At 46.3% G+C, this 13,426-nt stretch overlaps 1 protein-coding gene across 4 annotated transcripts in view; it reads right to left on the bottom strand.

The window, feature by feature from the left end:
* Positions 1 to 13,426, bottom strand: part of SMAGP (small cell adhesion glycoprotein) — a 34,211-nt gene that overhangs the window by 18,829 nt on the left and 1,956 nt on the right. The window lies entirely within an intron of this gene.

The following is a 13,426-nucleotide window of genomic DNA, read 5'->3' as shown; positions in this document are numbered from 1 at the left end:
CCAACGATTCTGGCCTCCTGGTAGTTACACCCTTGTGCAAGCCCCTCCACCTGTGTGCAGGCTGACCCAGAGGCTTGCTTCTAATAAACAGAATACCACGAAAGTGATGAGAAGTCACCTGTGAGATTATACTGTGCCTTCCATTTTTCAAAAAAGCCCCAAAGTTTATGTACCTGATCACTTCCGCAAGCACACAGTCTCTCCCCCAAATCTCCCACGGCTGGGCTCCATCTTCTCACCGTAGACCCAGAATTCCATATACTTGCTCATAGTTTGGCCTCCCTAAACATTCGAGAACTTAAGATACACAGAACACCCAGAAGAACAATGTATGTTCAAAAGCTTAGAATAATGATGAGTAAGATTCAGTTCAATCTATCAACAAGTTACTTTGCACCTACTATGTGCCTGACTGAGACACCGTCATGGGTGCTGGGAAGCAACAGTGACGAGGGCAACTGGGATGACGGCGGCGAGGAATTTCAGTGAGGGTTCTGGGAGCAGATACAAATGAGTGTCTGCAGAAGAATCTGGGAGGAAAGATGATTCCTAGTTGGGAAATTCTGCAAACGACCTCAGTTATAACAGCAGTCATTTACTAAATCCCTGTGTTGTACTAGGTGCTGTTCAGATATAATTATTACTCCGAACACCAATCACTTCAAAGCAGGTGTTTTTATTTGCTAATGTAGACCCTGAGGCCCTGGGAGAGAGGCAAGGGACAGGCCTCAGGTTACAGAGGAAGGGACAGTGTGTGGAGCTGGGATCTGAATCCAGGACCCACTCCAAAGCCCAAGCAAGGTATTAGTACTGAGCTTTCCTACCACTGTCCTTTTCTTTTCTTTCTTCCCAAGAGGGAAAAAGAGGAAGAGGTAAGGAACAATAATTATGAGGCAGGACAAGCTTTCCAAAAGGTTCAGCGTTTCAAAGGTACGGATAAAGGCAGGAGACCCAGATGACTCCAACCAAACGTGGACTGTTGTGCCTCGGAGAGCGCTCCGCTCACGTGAACTCGCTCACGGCAATCAGTGAGTGGGGGGTGCTATTGGCGTAATGTGGAAGTCACGTCAGTCCCTGAGCAGATTTCCCAGCTTCATGTCTGATGTTCTACACCTACAGAGAACATTTCAGCAACATCAAAAGACCTTAAGAAACATAAAATCCAATAGAAGGGCCCTGGCAGGTTGGCTCAGTTGGTTAGAATGTCGTTCCAATAGGCCAAAGTTGCGGGTTCCATCCCCATCCAGGACACGTACAAGAATCAACCAATAAATGCATAAATAAGTGGCACGACAAATAGGTGTTTTTTTCTCTCTCTCTCTCCCCCTCTTAAAAATCAATAAAACAAAAAGAAAAAAAGAAAGAAGGAAGGAAAGAAACAGCCCTGACCAGTGTGGCTCAGGTGGTTGGGCATCGTCCCACAAAGGGAAAGGTCGCCAGGGTTTGATTCTGGTCAGGGCACATGCAGATCTGGTCCCTGGCTGGGACACGGACGAGAGGGAACCGTTTCTCTCTCACCTTGATTTTTTTCCTCTCCCTCTCTAAAAATAAACAAAATTTTAAAAAAGAAAAGGGAAAAGAAATAAAATTCACTAGAAGTGCCTCCGTTGGATTCAGTAATGGGTTGGTTTCCACTTTTATTAAGCCCTCTGGTGAAGCAGTAAAAACAAACGAAGGAGGCACAAAGAAATCTACCTCTACATGAAATGAAAACCATGGGTCAGCGAGGAAGGTGGACCCTGCACCTGATTGGTTGTTTTGATGGATAGCTTCACTCTGCTGGCGGCGAAGGCTCCTTGGAACCCACTTCTGAAAGGAGGGAGCACACGCCGCAGGACACAGCAGGCAAAGGATGAACAGAGACTTGAGGTTCAGATGCTGGTGGAGGTTGAACTGTCACTACTTCAACTGAGATTGTTGGTGTAAGTTTAGGGTTCTCCTTACAGAGTTTCTTAAGTGTTGAGGGGTTGGCCCTGATCCTGTCTCTCCTGTAAGCCCATTTGCAGTAATGTCATTTCAGAATGTGAGTCTTTTAAGAGATGCGCATCAAGTTTTATAGCAGAAATGCCTACGTTAAAGGCTACCAGAGACGGAGAAGAATAGTGTCAGGAAGCTCTATGTAGCTCAAGCTGGCAAACAAATTTAACAAGAGTTATATCTGGAGCAAGAACAGGGAAAGGGCTAAGTGTGCTGTCTGGGCCTGAAGATGCCGAGCTGGAGGAAACAGAGAAAGCAGCATTCCTCCAGCCCCTTTTTGCCTCTGTCCCCTGTCAGAGAGAATTCTTTTTGCAAAAAAGGAGCAGCAGGAGCTTGGTGATTTGGGGAAGTAAACCTAAGAGAAGGAACGCAACCCAGAAAGCACCAGACTAAACTAAAGGGAATCCAGGTAAATGACAGCCCAGGGCACTGAAAGAACACAGAATAGATCACTGTCGGTGACACGGCTGCATCTGAGAACAGGAGAGGGGTCAGGAGCCTGACGAGCCATAGAAGGAAGGTGGGTTCCGTCAGCAGCTGGTGATCCTGATGTGGTTTCCCAGCAAGATTCTGGAACAAGTTATTAGGGTCTGCTTTGGGGGCCTTAACCTGGAAACAGCACACATCAGGAGCCAGTACGGGACCACAATGAGCAAGCAGCTCAGGCAGGCCACACAGCCTTCTTAGACTGGGAGTCCGGGCTCACAGACAGAGAAAGTAAAAGTTAGTTCAACAAGCATTCCTTGACCTTGTACTCTATGCCAGGCTCTCTTCTAGGCTCTGGGCCTAGGTCAGCGAGCACAACCAACGACAGCCCACGCCTGCACAGTTCCTCAAAGGATCCAGCAGAACTTACCGTATGACCCAGCAATTCCACTTCTGGGGATATGACCCAAATAAAGGGAAACAGGAACTCAGACAGATGTCTGTACACCCACATCCACAGCAGCACTGTTCACACAGCTAAAACGTGAAACAACTCAAGTGCCCAAGAACAGATGAACGGGTAAACAAAATGCCACATGCACATACAATGGAGTATTACTCAGCCTTACAAAGGAAGAAAATTCTGGCACATAATACAAAATCATGAACCTCGAAGACTTTATGCTAAATGAAATAAGCCTCCCGTGAAAGGGTGAGTATTGTATGGTTCCCTTTATATGAGGCACCTGAGTCAAATTCACACAGGCAAAATAGTGGGTATCAGGAGGAGGGAGGAGGGGAGAATGGAGAGTTGTGAACATGTAGAGTCTCAGTTTGGGATGAAAAAGTTCTGGAAAAGGATGGTGGTGATGCTGCACGACAATGCGAATGACAATACCATGAACTGGAGGCTTAAAAATTGTACGTTCGCCCTGACCGATATGACTCAGTTGTCTGGGCGTGCCCTGCAAAGTGAAAGGTCCCGGTCAGGCCACATGCCTCGGCTGCAGGGTCAGCGTCTGGTGCGGGCCTGAGGTGCCAATCCACATTTCTCTCTCACATCGTTGTTTCTCTCCCTCTCTTTCTCCCTCCCTTCCCACCTTTCCAAAAATAAACAAAATCTTTAAAAAAATGCACATTTTACAATTAAAAAAAGAACATTTCTAATACAATTTACTGTCTGAGGGGGAAGGGAGACAATAAATTACAAAATAAAAAATAGACTGTATTAGTTGTTGATCATCAGTGCTACATAGAAAAACAGGCAGGAGGGGGGACAGGGAGTCTGGCTGTAGACAGGGGTGGTCTGGGAAAGTCTCCCTGACCAGGCGACTTGAGTAAACACCTGCAGAAGGTGAGGGAGGCAGCCCCGTAGAAACCTGGGAGAGGAACATTCCAGGCAGAGTTCAAGGGAGGGCCATCCATAATATGGAAATGCGCCTGGGGCCACTGCATACTTGGCATGTTAGGGTGCAGCACAGAGGTCCCTTGGAGGGAGCAGGGAGGAGAGCAGGAGACGAAATCCAGGGGCTGTGTGAGTATGTGAGATGGGAATCTTTTGGAGGTTTCTGAGGAGACACTGGTTGGATTTATAGATATACCTATATATATATATATATATATAAGCTTATTTATATATATAAATTTTAAAGATTTTATTTATATTTAGAGAGAGGGGAAGGGAGGGAGAACCAGAAGGTGAGAACCATCGATGTGTGAGATACATACCAATCAGTTGCCTATTCCACACCCCTGACTGGGACATGGCCCACAACCCAGGCAAGTGCCCTGACTGGGAATCAAACTGGTGACCTTGCAGTTCGTAGGCCGGCACTCAGTCACTGAGCCACACCAGTCAGGGCAAATAAAGAAAATCTTTTAAGAAAATGAAATAGTAAAGGGTATTGTGGGAAGATAGGGGTAGAAGTAGAAGCTGGCGAACCTGGCGCAGGGGCACAGGTGCACCCACCCAAAGGGGGAGCCTTTTTCTAGTTTGCAGGAAAACACTGACTGGGTTACGCAGCAACTCACTGGGAAGTGGTGGGATTCTGGATATTCTGAAGTTAAGACTGACAGGATGTGGGGTGGAGTCAAGGATGACACCCAGGTTTGGGACTGAGTGACCGGAGGGAGGGAAGGCATGGTGTTACCCGAGATGGGAAGCCTGAGGGAGGAACAGATTTGGAAGGGACGATCTGGAGTTCAATTTTGGACATGATTACTTCTTGGATATCCAAGTGCAGATGTTAAGGCTGGAATTTGGGAAAGAGGTGTGCACTGGAGATTAAGTCAGCACATTTAAGATCGTGAGAGTGGGTGAGATGGCCAACGGCGTTTAAGTACAGACAAAGAGGACCAAGGACTGAGCCCAGGGAGGAAATAGCAAAGAAGCAGCTAAATAGGTCAAGTATGAGGACCACTGGGATTCACCAAGCAAAAGTCACGAATGACCTTGACAAAAGAAGCTTTGGTGAATTGCTAGTATAAACTCCCAGTTTACAGTGGGTTCAAAATAAGTAAATAAATACATGGGAGGAGAGGAACTGAAGGCAGAATAAAACAAACTTTCTTGTAAAGGTGAGTAGAGAAATGGACTGTAGCTGGAGTGGGGAACAGTTTGAGCTTTTTGTGTGTTTTGTTTGTTTTTACGGATGAGAAAAATGACAGCATGTTTACATACATGTAGAAATGACTCAGGTGAATCCACAGCCATGCCACCCTGAACTCGCCCAATCTCATCTGATCTTGGAAGCTGAGCAGGGTCAGGCCCGGTTAGTGACTGGAGGGGAGAAATGACTCAGGCGAGAGGGAACCACTGAAGATGTATGAGAGAGGAGGGTGGCTGGAAGCACGGCCTGGAAGGGCTTGGGTCCAGTGCACAAGCAGAGGGGCTGCCTGCAGACAGAGCAGGGGTCCTTCATGATGAGTGCGTACTGGGGACAAAGGCAGGCAGCAAGCAGATGCGGCGAATAGGGGCCTTTGAGTTCTCTTCTGAGAACGTTAATTTGTCCAGGAAAATAGAATGCAAGGCCATCAACTGAGAGTGAGGACGGGGAGGGGGCTGAAGGAGAGCTAAGGTGCTGCACACGAGTAGGCAGCGACTCACCACAGAACATGTGACAAGACCCGTTATCCTACCTAGCCTTGGCAGGTGATGCGGCCTGGCTATAAGGACCAGGTGGGGCAGTAACTGACTGTCCAGGAGGGAGGGAGGGATGGCAGTCTAAGCAGAGGTTCTTCCACTGGGACTTGACCTTGGTTCTTTTTGAATTGACATTATGTCAAACCATTATGCCAAATTAAGGCCTTTATGCAATTGAAAATAAAGATATTAAATCATAAGACTGGTAGAAGAAAGTCCAATAATATAATTGGTCCCTCATGATAATGACTCTGGCTTTTTGTTTGTTTTTAAAATAGATCAAATATTTGCCCTGGCTGGTGTAGCTCAGTGGATTGAGCGCTGGCCTGCGAACCAAAAGGTCACCAGTTCGATTCCCAGTCAGGGCACATGCCTGGGTTGCAGGCCAGGTTTCTAGCAGGGGGTGTGCGAGAGGCAACCACACATTGATGTTTCTCTCTTTCACCCTCCCTTCCCCTCTCTAAAAATAAATAAATAAATAAAACTTAAAAATATATATATATCAAGTATTAAATTCTTGGCAAGATCTTCTGTTTTGGTGTTCTACCTTACTGGTGCCTCGCTCATGGGCTAGTGCCCTTTGCGTAAATGCAGACCCTGTGGACCCAGGGAAGGAACGACAAACTTGTGAAACACTCAGGCTAGAGGGGCCACTAGCAAGCTGATAACAAACAAGAGAGATTTCACATGACTGGAGAAATGGGCCAAACAGAACAAGATGAGAATTGAACAGATTCCCTGCTCTTAGGTCCAGGAAACCAGGGAACTGAGAAGTAAAGTGGGGAGTGGGGAAGAATGGAGAAGCCATGTTTAGTGGCTTCCTTTATCTTCCAAATTTCTTATGATGATAGTTACTCATAATTTTTTTTAACTTGCTGTTACATTAGGCACCATCAGTCTGGTCTGTGACCATGGAGGTGACAGAGCAGCCCCTCCTGTGCGCCACTCCTAGACCGCTGAGTCGCAGCTGGTGTCATGGTTCTGACCTAGGCAGCCAACAACGTGACCAGTTTGGGGGCCATATAAGAGAAGCTTGTTGTGAGAGAAAGCCTGGACAGAAAACTTAGGGGGGAGCCTAGACCTTGAACACCGTCTTCAAACAGGTTGCTGGATAACCTGCACAAAGGGCAGAACTAGCAGGAGCAGGTTCTGCCCTGGCCTCAGAAGCAAGAGCATGACCGGACACACGCTTCCGGTACTGGAGGGAGTCCTAACACGGAGCAGGCAGCTGAACTAGCCGGCCCTCTGGACCGGTGCCAGCCTTGGTGTGGGAATTTTTATTAATGGAACGTGTTCTATCAGAACTCACTTCACGGACTTCCGCCAAGATGGAGGCATAGGTGGAAACACTGTGCCTTCTCCCACAACCAAGTTTGGATACAACAAAAGTTTTGGAGAACTAACACACACCCAGAGGCCAGAAAACCGAATTATACGGAAGTCCGACAGCTACAAACCGTTCAACGAGGTCGGTAAGAGGTGGAGCCAGCAGCGGAGCTGGGTTGGGCAGGACAGACCTAGGAGCGCAGGCAGCCCAGAACTAGTCGGGGTGCGGGGCAGACTGACCAAGGTCGCACATTCGCGCGCAGTGAGACGGACCACACAGGCCCCGGGGGGCGAACCCAGTGGTGGAGGGCTGACAGCGGTGGCATGGCACACTCGCGTGCCGTGGAGCGGGGCGTGTGGCCCTGGTGACGGTGGTGGCTGCGGTGCTGGTGGGAGTCGTGGGGGCGGTGGCGGGCGCCGGAGGGAAGCCATTGTCCCTCTTTGACCCCGCCCCCACATACAACATCACAACCCAGCAACTGAGTTGCCCTGCTCTGGTGAACACCTAGGGCTCCGATCCTGCTACTTAACAGGCACGAACAGCCCAAAAGATGATGCAAGAGGAACTCAAAGTCCCAGAGCCAATAACTCTAAGCGACCAACAGATTGCCAGCCTCTCAGAAGCACAATTTAAGACACTATTTATCAGGATGCTCACAGAATTGGTAGAGTACAGTCACAAATTGGAGGAACATATGAAGGCTAAACTAATTGAAATGAAGGGAGATGTCCAGGAAACCAATAGTGATGGAAAGGAAACTGGGACTCAAATCAATGGAATGGACCAGAAGGAAGAACAAAACATCCCACCAGAAAGGAATGAAGAAATGAGAATTCAAAAAAATGAGGAGAGGCTTAGGAACCTCCAGGACATCTTTAAACGTTCCAACATCCGGATTATAGGGGTACCAGAAGGGGGAAAGAAACAGCCACGAGTGGAAAACGTATTTGAACAAATAATAAAGGAGAACTTCCCCAGTCTGGCAAAGGAAATAGACTTCCAGGAAATCCAGGAAGCTCAGAGAGTCCCAAAGAAGTTGGACCCAAGAAGGAACACACCAAGGCACATCATAATTACATTAGCCAAGACCAAAATGAAGGAGAGAATCCTAGAAGCAGCAAGGGATAAGGGGACAGTCACCTACAAAGGAGTACCCATCAGACTGTCAGCGGATTTCTCAAAAGAGACCTTACAGGCAAGAAGGGGCTGGAAAGAAGTATTCCAAGTCATGAAATCCAAAGACCTACAGCCAAGATTGCTTTATCCAGCAAAACTTTCATTTAGAATGGAAGGACAGATAAAGTGCTTCTCAGATAAGGTCAAGTTCAAGGAGTTCATCATCACCAAGCCCTTATTATATGAAATGCTAAAGGGACTTATATAAGAAAGAGATGATGAAAAATATGAACAGTGAAAGGACAGCAAACACACAGTTATTAACAAAAGCAAACCAAGAGGACAGCTAGATGAGGAGTGGAACCATAGAAATGAAGAACACATGGAGGGTTAGAAACAGGGGGGTGGGAGGAGGAGAAGGGGGGATAAGGCACAGAAAATAGCATAGATGGTAGGTAGAAAATAGATAGGGGGGAGGGTGAGAATAGTGGGGGAAATACAGAACCTAAAGAACTTGAGACATGTGGTTATAAACTAAGGGGGGGAGAAGGGTGGGGGAGGGAGTGTGCGGGTGGAGGGGAATGAAGGGGGGGAATAGAACAACTGTAATGGTATAATCAATAAAATATATTTAAAAAAAAAAGAACTCACTTCACAATCAGTTTTCAACTAGGGAAATCTCAGTGAAGTCCGCAGTTAACAGTACTATACCAATGTTAATTTCTTCTTCATTCGCAAATGTACCGTTGTCATGTAAGACACTGACATTATGGGGAAACTGGCTGGAGCATATATGGGAGCTCTCTGTACTATTTTTGCAACTTCTCTATACACCTGAAATTATTCCAAAATCAAATGTTTATTTTTAAAAATTAAATTTCTGAACAGAAGCACTTTTCTCAGACTAAAGGTCCTAAGAGCTGATGAGCTAGTGCCCTTCAGGCTTCAATGTCAGAACTGCCATGTGTAAGTATGCTTTACAGTTTACAAAACATAACACTATTTTATCTCCACCCCAAAAGTGTGACGGAAGCAGGATTGGCAGTTTTATTCTGCATGAGTCAAGAGACTGAGGCAGCTCAGCAAGCCGTTGGCTGAGCTGGGTCTCCAGTCTGTCTCTTCATTCCGAGGGTCCTTTCACTCACCACACACTACCACTGCCCGAGTTCTGGAAACATCCTGCGCGGCCTCCAGCGAAGCTTTTGTTTATGTGGCCACTGGGTTTGGTTCTCCGATTTTACTGCAGATGGAAAAGGTGTTCACTGTTGTACTGTTTGCAGGAGTGATGCATATCTGAAAGTCCATCCACAGAGGGATGCTTAAGTAAATTACAGGCCATTCATTCTGGAAACACTACACAGTTGTTAAGAAGAATGTGGCAGATTTGCAGTTACTGGGACAGGGCCTGTGGTTAGACGAAAAAAGCAAATTGCTGGGACTGTATGTGTAATATGGTTAGATGTTTGTGAAAAAAGTGAATTAAAATAAAATTATAAAAACATGTACATATAGAGAGCATATGTATGTGTGTATACATCTCTGTGTGTGTGTATGTGTATGTGTGTGTGTGTGTGTGTCAAGGAGGCTATTCCCTGAGGGACATAGAATAGCTTTTCAATGAAAACAACAACAAAGAAAACAAAATTTGCAAAGCCTGGGGTAAAGGGTGGGGAGGGGAGTGGCTTTCAGCTCTTCCCCCATCACCTCCTGTTGCTACCCCATTTCTCTCCTATCTCTTATCCAATGAAGAAATAATAATGTTACTTTCTTCCTTCCCTTCTCAGGCTTAGAAGGGCTGTAGCACCAATTTTTTGTTTGTTTGTTTGTTTTTCCCAGGTGGGAGGCCTGGGCCTGAGGACCACACAATCTGGGACTCCATCTAAATCCTAACGGACAGCAAACGAATTTCAAGATCTATTTTGCTCACTCCCTCCCTCCCTTTTCGTTAACCCAGATACAGGTTGGTTTCTTTGTGGCCCTTGTTCCCCTAATCTCTTATCACTGAGGCATCAGACCCTTTGCCACTTGAGTCTGCCAACCTACTTATTTGCTCTCAACCTGCCCGACACGGGGCGGCTCCCCCAATCTCTTTCCCATGGGAACCCGCCCTGGAATTCTGCTTCCTTTCTCCTTCCTTCTCTTTTATGTATCCCAGCCAGTGGGTGGCGTGACACCCTGAGGGCAGTGTACCATGACAGAAAGAACACAGGCTCTGGAGTAAATCAGTCTTGGCACAAAATCCTGCTCCGCCATTATTAGCCACGTGACCTTGGGAGAATTTCTTACCGTCTGAACATTTAACTTCCCTGTATCTCAGTTTTTGCTTCTGTACAATGAGAATAAAACCTGCTCACAGGGTTCTGGTGAAAAGTAGCTGAGATGAAAAACACTCTGTGTCTAATCCAGAGTGAGGAAGACCTAGGAGGTAGCTAGCACGACCAGGTGGCAAGGGAGGGGCTTCACTCGTGGGCAGGCAGAGCCCTCCCTCAATGCCGGGTTCTACTCCAATTTCCAGTGGGGTGACTTACGCACCAGGCCCAGCGGGCACAGTGCCTGGGGTCAACGACACTTCTAGAGGCCCATGAAAATTGTTTTTGATGATTTTAGTTGTAATGATTTAAATCTCTCTTTAAAATCACAAAGAGAAAACAAATGTTTAGGTCGAGGAAATTGTAATAATGTGCTATCAATCAATGATGAATTACAAATGCAACTGTTAATGATTTTATTATACCCTATTTCTCTTTAAACCAATCTAGTTGTAAAATACAATTTTCAATATATATCTTTTCTCATGGAGGAACAAGTCCACAAAGGGAAAAGGGCCAAGGCCCATGAAAGCCACAGCGCAGCCCTTGCTTCCAACACCCCGAGAGGCCAGCTCCTTCAGGAGACCTTCGCAGGAAAAGGATGTGAGGGGATGCAGGTGGAGAGACGGGGCAGGGATGTGCAAGATACTCAGTGATGCATCCTTTAAAGTAACAGCCCTCGCCCGGCTGGGATTTCTTCCTTCCTGTCTCTAAACTTATACTGGCGTGGGCCCAGTGGGTAGGGGGCTGCACGATCCATCCTAAAATACCACATCATGCCCTGGCTGGCGTAGCTCAATGGATTGAGCACGGGCCTGTGAACCAGAAGATCGCGGTTCAATTCCCAGTCAGGGCACATGCCTGGGTTGCAGGCCGGTTCCCTGCAGGCCAACTCCCAGCAGGGAACGCATGAAAGGCAACCATACACTGATGTTTCTCTCCCTCTCTCCTTCCCCTCTAAAGATAAATAAATAAAATTTAAAAAAAATACCACATCATGCACGTCACTAGTTGGGTCAAGAATGTAAATATACAACTCAACAATAACAACAACAACGATGACAAAACAAGCCAATTAAAAATTGGGCAAGGGACCTGAATAGACATTTCTCCAAAGAAGATACGCAGATGCTCAACATCACTAATAATTAAGGGAATATAAATGGAAACCACAAGGACATACCACTTCCCGCCCATTAAGATAGCAACTATATAAAAAAATTAATGAGAATGTAGAGAAAACGCAACTCTTGTGCACTCTGGCAGGAATGTAAGCAGTGCGGCTGCTGAGGAAAACAGAGTGGCAGTTCCTCCAACATTAAACACAGAATTACCATGAGATCCAGCAGTTGCACTTCTGGATCTATACACCCAAAAGAACGGAAAGCAGGGACTGAAAGAGATATCTGTGTGCCCATGTTAGTAGCAGCAGGATTCACAATAGCTAAGAGATGGAAACAACCCAAATATCTATCAGTGGGTGAGTGGATAAACAAAATGATATATATGTAAGCATATAACTATAGACAAAATTATATACTTATATGCATATATGTATATATAGCCAGCCTAAAAAAATGTGACGCACGCTACAACATGGACAAACCCTGGAGATGTCACGCTAAGAGAACAAAGGCACAAAAAGATACTGTACGATCCCACTTGTATGAGGTACTTAGTCAAACTGACACAGGTGGGAAGCGCAACAGTGTTTACTGAAGGCTGGGGGACAGGGAGATGAAAAAGCTCTGGAGGAGGACGGCAGTGAAGGTTACACAAGGTACGTGAATGTAATACTTAATATCACTCATCTGTACACCAACAAATGGTTAACACGGTAACACTTATATTATGTATATTTTACCACAAATTTTAAAAAAGAAAAAAAAAACTGTCAACAGTTCCCCTTTTGCTCCAGTGCTAATTCCTCAGGGAGCAGCAGAAGCCTCACCTCTTTTCCCTCCGGGCAGGCTGACTCCGGAGGTCCTCTGCCCCCTCCTTCTGAACAACCCCCAGGGTAGATGCCGTCTCTGCAGTTTCACACAGGGCGCTGCAGTTTCCCACCGCATCATCCGTCCTTCAAGGGTAAGGGCTCTACCCCTTCCCTACTCTTGAAGCCTCTGCGGACCAATTTAAACTTCTACCCATTTCTCCCTTTTCTTACCTCCCACCATTCAACTAACAGTCTGAATTTCGTGCATCACTAGTCACGGAGGACATGGTCTGAGACTTTCCCCAGGGAAGTCCTCTACCTGTTTCCACATCATTAAAACATTCTGTCTCTCCTAAGGACAAATGAAACGGTGTATATGAAAACAAAGATGTATAGTTCCATAGAGCTTTTGTTCCTCCCTTAACCGAACTAGCACACAATGAAAAGAATGTGAAATCAAAGGTGGGAATCCATTCTAAATGTGATGTGAGATGGACCACTGCCAGGAACAGTGTTTTGTTTTGTATTTTTTAAAGATTTTTACTTATTTAATTTTAGAGAAAGGGGAAGGGAGGGTGAGAGAGAGAAAGAAACATTGATGTAGGAGAGAAAAAATGATTGCTGGCCTCCCACACTCACCCTCACCAGGAATCAAACCAGTGACCTTTTGCTTTGCAGGACCAGGCCTGCTCCCCTCAGTCCTCCCTCCACTGAGCCACACCAGTCAGGGCAGGAACAGTGGGTTTTTGATGCTTGAGTAATACCACCATAGGTGTGGACTTAGAAAGCAGGCAGAATTCCTTTCCAGGAAGAGGTAGGTAGGTTTCTAACAAGTACATAATAATAACCACAACCACCACCACCACCACCACCACCGTTAGTGAGTGCTTATTAAATCTGAGATACTGTACTAGGTGTTTTATATAGGTTGCCGTATTTAATCCTAACAGATAAACCTGGTAAGATAGCTACTATTTCCCCTACTCTACAAACAAGGAAACTGGAGCTCAGAGGTTAGACAACTCACCCAGGGTCACAAGGTATGAAGGAGCAGTGCCAGGAACCGGCACAGATCCACCAGACTTAGCTTCAAAGCGCACTAACGTGCACACTCTGGTTACCTTCTGCTTCCTCCCAGTACCTACTTGGGTGTGAGGCTGGCAGAGAGGTGGGAAGGTCTTCTCATCTGGCCTGAG

Source organism: Sturnira hondurensis, unplaced genomic scaffold, assembly GCF_014824575.4.
Source record: "Sturnira hondurensis isolate 20B ecotype Veracruz unplaced genomic scaffold, ASM1482457v3 Scaffold0020903, whole genome shotgun sequence".
Classification (NCBI taxonomy): domain Eukaryota; kingdom Metazoa; phylum Chordata; class Mammalia; order Chiroptera; family Phyllostomidae; genus Sturnira; species Sturnira hondurensis.
Note: the sequence above shows the minus strand (reverse complement) of the source record. Positions and strands in the feature narration are given on the sequence as shown.